Source organism: Mus caroli, unplaced genomic scaffold, assembly GCF_978045245.1.
Source record: "Mus caroli unplaced genomic scaffold, Mus_caroli_1 scaffold_5, whole genome shotgun sequence".
NCBI lineage: Eukaryota > Metazoa > Chordata > Mammalia > Rodentia > Muridae > Mus > Mus caroli.
The window spans coordinates 134,329,114-134,335,313 of NW_028227260.1; the positions used below are offsets into that span (position 1 = coordinate 134,329,114).

Genomic DNA, 6,200 nt, shown 5'->3' on the forward strand with positions numbered 1-6,200 from the left:
TGGTGACACATGGGAGACTGTCAGAGTTCTCTTTCCAATTTTGTCTATCACAGATGGGTCTAATAGCAGTTCCATTATAGAAGAGATTAATACTGATATAATTTTAGGTATTATTATAGGATCACCATTAAGAATTAAGAAATCATCTGTTTGTCTATATTGCACCACTACAAAACAGTATACCTTTGTAGATCTGCAGATATCTGCTCAAAAGGGTGGGCTAATATCTAGTAATTATTATATTTGTTTAATAATATCAAGAAAAGCATTAGCAGGAATAATTCCTGTAATGATTTTCTCCTGTGCCTTTCCTATGGGAGCCAAAATATTGTGGATTATAATCTGAGGCAGACCATCTCAGAAAGATCACCTACTAAGTATTAGATTGTCCTATAATGGATCTGACAATTTCTAGTACTATAATGAATAAACAAGGGGATAGTGGGCAGCCTTGTATTGTAATTCTATTTGATTTTGGTGAGACTGCTTCAACTTTCTCTCCACTTAATTTGATGCTGGATTTTGGCTTGCCGCATGTTGGTTTTGTTATATTTAGTTATATGTCATGAATTCCTGATCTCTCCAAGAGGTTTATCAGGAAGTATGTTGGATTTTGCCCAAGGCTTTTTCAGCATCTGATGAGATGATCATGTGATTTTTTTCTTTTTCTTTGTTTATATAGTGGACTAAATTATCCTGTCCCGTGGGATTCAGTTATTCATGGGTGTGAGGGGGAGCACAAACCTGGAAGGAAATGAAAGGAAGGGGAAGAAAGCAGGAGACCAAGCAAATTTGTCCAGGTCTCCTTTATTATGCTGAGGTGCCTTCTTTTTAAAGCATACATCACGGGGAATAGGGGAGAGGTCGAGGGGGAATTTTACAAAGAACAAAGAAGTGGGCATCTGCTGCCATGGGGGTCGAAGTCAGGCGCCAGGCAGCAGGCACTCTGCATCTTATCTCTGGAACATAGATCCTCCTTGACAGCCTCGGGTGTCAGGCTGGTGTCAGGCATAACTCGTGTCCTTGAATGGCATGGGAGTTTAGGAAGAGATAGGGAAGAGGGGAATATAATTCAGCTTTTACAGCCTTAGGTGCCAGGAAGGGAATAGGGAGGAGGGGGTGATAACCAGCTCCTAGCACGAAGCCATTTGGCCTGTCAGGGAGATTGTGAAGGGCTCGCTTTCTCATGGGATGGTCTCTGATATCTCCCCCTTCTGAATTAAATTTAATAAGGCCACACTTAACTTAGGTGATCAAATAATCTTCTCATCCTTAGATGAGCGGGCATTACCATGGCTGGTGGGACATAGACTCGATTCCCCCCGTGGGTGCTGTCACAGACCCACACTTGTGGCTTTTGGTATCTTTTGGGGAGGGGAGGCAGAGCCTTAGAAAAATTCTTCACTTGCAACTGAAACTAGATACCAACCTCCATCTACAGTGGGTTTGTCTCTCAGGGAACTCAGAAATGGTCTACATGGAACTTCCCCTGCAATACTTAGTTTGCACCCATACTGGGCCCATACGGGATTTGTATTATCACAAACCAGCATTCACAGTTTTGAGTTCTGTGAAGCTCCCGTAGGAGAATTGTCAACCTCAGACTCAGTAAGGCCTTTACAAGAATTATGCCAATTGTAACACCACAATTTGTGGCTCTTAACCTATAGTAGGAGCTGGAGGTCACCCTTTCTAGTCTCTATTGTCTCCAAAGCCTGAGGAACCAAGGGGACCCTGCATTAGTAGCAAGGGTGGAAAATTGGAGACACTGGTTCTGCCTCAGTGGGAGGAGGATCTTCTTCATCTGAGTCCTGGATATCCAGCTGATGGTAGTGGACTGCAACTGGCTTACTTAAAGCAGCTTCAATCTGTGACTTAACAAAACTGGTTAATTTTCTAAAGGCCCAGGGGCCAAAAGACAAAAGCTGCAAAATACCCATGAAAGGTCCCAAAAGGCTGGGACATAAGGTGGTGACCCAAGGAGAAGTAGAAAACCAATTTTTATACCAGTATTCTTGTTTCTCTCTGTTGTGTTTTCTCTCTTCTAAACTAGCTCTAACTTTGTCTATGCTATCTTGAACTAAGCCAGTCTTGTCAGAATAAAAACAACATTCTTCTTTGAGGGCTGCACATAACCCACCTTCTGTAAAGAACACTAAATCAAGACCTCACCTGTTCTGTAATACTACTTCATACAGAGAGACCAATGAGTCTTTTAAAATTTTAAGCCTCTCTGTAGCTCTTGTTTATCTCTGTCCACAACAAGGTGGAGCTGAGTATATTGCTGTTGGGAAGTGGCCAAAGAGGCAATGCCAGTTCCTGCCCTTGCAGCTCCTAAGCCTAGAATCACTGCTAAGATTACTGCAGAAATAAGCTCTCTCTTATCATGGGGTAGGTCTGTGTCACTCTTCCAGAATTGGAGGAGGTCTTCTGCATGGTGTACTCTCAGCTTAGGGAGAAGCTGAACTACAACACAATAATCTCTATCATCTAAAAAGGTCTGAGTAACTATATAGGTAGTAAGTCCAGTAGAATATGCTAAATAAGTATGATTAGCTGCTCCAAGGTATCGAGAGGTGGCATCTACCATAATAGTCTGCTTGCAAACCACTAATAAGGCCTGGGGAGGAAACATGGAAGGCCCCAAAAGGCATAAGCCTATGCCAGACACCTGACTTAGAATGAGCCCACCATGGCTCTCAGGGTGCCATCCAAGTTTGCTGGAATCATTAATTGCAATAAAAGATCTGAATGTTGCCACCCCTTCGTAAAAGGGAGGTTGAGGAGAAAAACACACCCAACATCCCAACATTATTCTTCTTCTTTTTTATTTTTTGTTTAACAATCACATAAGCATTTATTTGAGGTTTAACATGAAACCACACAAATAAAAATTTGTATGAACACAAATCCACATTGAGTCATCATAACACAGGTAGCAAAGACAAAGTAAAATAGGAACTAATTGGCAGCTATATACAGTTGGACACAATTGTGTCATGTACACTACAAAGTCTTTTACAAAATAATCATCTTAGGTCAACAGAAGATCAAGCAATCTTCAATGTTGTCCTGTAAGATGGTTTCTTTACACCTCCTGCTCTCCCAGCATCCTCCTTTAGTAGGATTGGTAATTGTTCTGGTGATTGCCGCCCCCTCGGGACGCCTTGCCATAAGTGCTCTGCTGACCGCTGTAGTCTGCATATCCCTGTCCATATCCATAGTTCCCATAGTTATACCCAGTATAATCATAGCCGCCATAGCCACTATAGTTCTGATCACCACCATAGGCACTATTATAATTTCCATATCCTTGATCATAATAGTTATTAAATCCTTGGTTCCAGTTTTGGCCCTGACATCTTCCACGCCCCCTAGCACCTTCTCTTCCACTGGCTGCCAACCCTCTGCCTCCTTTCTGTTGCTGCTGCTGCTGCTGCAGCTGCGTCTACACCTCTTTGGGTTGTGCAACTTTGATTTCGCACTTCCCAGAACCTATTTGATGGTATCTGCTTTCTAACAGTTTCTTTACTGGCTCTTCATCTGTGTATGTGATAAAACAGAATCCAGTTCTTTCATTTGTTTTTTTATCCATGGGAAGCTCAATATTTTCTATCTCTCCAAAGGCTCCAAAATATTCTTTAATTTGTTCTTCTGAAGTATCTGGGCTCAACCCACTCACAAAGACCTTTTTAGGGAATTCTTTCTCCTTTAAAGCTTTGGCCCTTTTGGGGTCTATCAATTTGCCACCCAGTTTGTGTTCTTTCAGTTCCAAAACCTTATCCACACTAGCAGCATCTTTGAAAAGCACAAATCCAAATCCTCTTTACCTTCCCATGACTGGATCTGTTTTAATTGTGCAGCCTACCACTTCCCCAAATCGAGACAAATATTCAGTCAGATCTTTCTTGCTTGTATCCCAGCTCAAGCCTCCAATAAACATTTATTTCCACTAGTGGGGAAGGCTACTGGGGTCCAGCGGGCACGCAGAGAATAGACTCGGGGGGAAAGACTGGGGGCAGTGCACGCAGCTCCGGAGGGACCGCGGGGCTCTGGGGGAGGGGAGGAGCAGAGCCTGCAGTACCCGTCATGCTGTTGGTTCTTGCTCGCTTTGATCTTGGATCCCTCTGCGAGCTCCTCTATTCTGCTGTACTCATCCATGTCCTCCATGGTGGCAGAGCCATCCGGTCCTGGTGGCAATGGTGGCGGAGCGTTATATGGAGCTAGATTTAAAATGGTGGCAGAAGAGATCCGGCCGCCGCCTGCGCCCTCCCTTTATAGCCGCTCCAACATTCTTCATATTAAGTAGCATTAGCTGTGTGCATAGTAGCAATTGATGCATTTACTAAGAATAAAATCAATTCTGCAGAGGAGGGAGATCTAGCAGGTAAAGTAGGCTGTAATACAGTAGTCCCATGTGGACCAAAGGTAACAGTCTGTGGAAGACTCAGATATGAGGAATGCAAAATGAGATTGGGGCCTATAGTAGCCAACCCTAAAGATGGGGTGTTCTTAAGTAACTGGATTCTGAAGGTTACTCCGAAATCTTTTTCATCTCTATAGATACGTAAACCCCACTCAGCTCCTCGTGTATATTCCCAATTAAAATTTTTCCCCACGTCAGTAAAGGAGATCTCCAAGGTGTTGCACCATCCTGTGGAAGTCTGCTTGGAACTAGCACAGGCAGCATAATCGGGCCTGCTCTGGAACTTTATTAGGTCCCAATCAGAAGTGGATTTCCAATAGGTGTCTCCTGTGGTCTCACAGCCCCAGGAAGCACAGAAATAATCAGGGGCGAAACCACATTTATAATTAAGAGTGCAACTCCTGTGACTGGGGCCAGGACAAATATACATCCCCCATCTTTTAAAAACACTGGCAAGTGTTCTCTTACGACTTAAACTAGCACATCCAGGAGTGGTATAGGCAACTTGTCTTGGATCGTCAATAGGTTGTTCTTGTGGCAGGAATTCTGAGTAAGTTCCCCGGTCATTACGATCTCCTAGGACTAATTTACAAAGATCAACCTAGGACTAATTTACAAAGATCGACCATGGGATAGAACCTTCAATTTTGGAGGTGGCATTAGCTATATCACCTGCCTCGTTAATGATTAGCCAGGTGTTATTATAAAGCCAATAAGGAGTTTTCTTAACTTGGCCTACCACTGGCGATATGCTTCTCATCAGGCAAACACACAGCCAAATCTCGATGATCAGGAGTGACTTTTTTCGTGGTGCCTTCATTTTTCTGTAAAGAAGCACATTTAGAAATTTCCTCAGGGTTTTTCTTTCCTGGACAATTATAAGGTTTTATTAGGTGCTCAGGGAGCCATCTAGCATTTTGTGCTTTTGAATCATAGACACAAGTGTGCCCTTTGCCATATGAGGACTGGGTCTGGACCCTGCCATTTGTTGGACAAAGGATCTCTCCACATAGCTTGTGCAAAGTTATTAGTAGTAGAAGAATGCCAGAGGCGATCTGCAGCAGACTTGCCTGCATTGTCGTATGTAAGAAAGTTTAAAACAAATAATGCATGATTTAAAGGCATCTTGGAGTTACCAGACTGAGGATATAGAATTCTGCCCACCCCCCAACTGTAATTTGAAAAGCATGTTTTTAAGGGTTTGATGAGTTCTTTCTACAATACCTTGACCTTGGTGGTTATAGGGAATCCCAGTAATGTGCTTAATGCCCATTTGAGCACAAAACTTTTTAAAGCTGGCACTAGCATATCTTGGCCCATTGTCTGTCTTAAGGATCTTAGGCTGTGGCACAGCTGCCAAGCAGGAGAGAACATGGCTGATAACATGTTTAGTGGCCTCTCCCATTTGTAAAGATGCACAGATAGATCTGCTAAAGGTAGCAACAGAGACATGAATATATTTTAACTTTCCAAAGGGAGTGTAATGGGTAACATCCATCTGCCACAGTTCACCAAGAATTAGTCCTTGGGGGTTGACTCCCACATGTGGCTCTGGCAAAAGGGTCAGACAGTCCTTACACTGCCTGACAATTTGTCTAGCCTCTTCATGGATGATGGAAAATTTAAGCCTCATTGTATGAGAATTAAGGTGATGTAAATCATGGTCCTGCTGAGCAGCAGCAAAAGGGGTAATAGACAAAGCCGAAGCTATTACCTGAGTGGTCTGATCAACTATATTGTTGCCTTCAGACAAAGGTACAGGCAGGCCAGAATG

At 43.1% G+C, this 6,200-nt stretch overlaps 1 pseudogene; it reads right to left on the reverse strand.

Moving 5' to 3' along the window:
• Positions 1 to 2,962: 2,962 nt before the first annotated feature.
• Positions 2,963 to 4,091, reverse strand: LOC147004821 (heterogeneous nuclear ribonucleoprotein D-like pseudogene; annotated as a pseudogene).
• Positions 4,092 to 6,200: the final 2,109 nt, after the last annotated feature.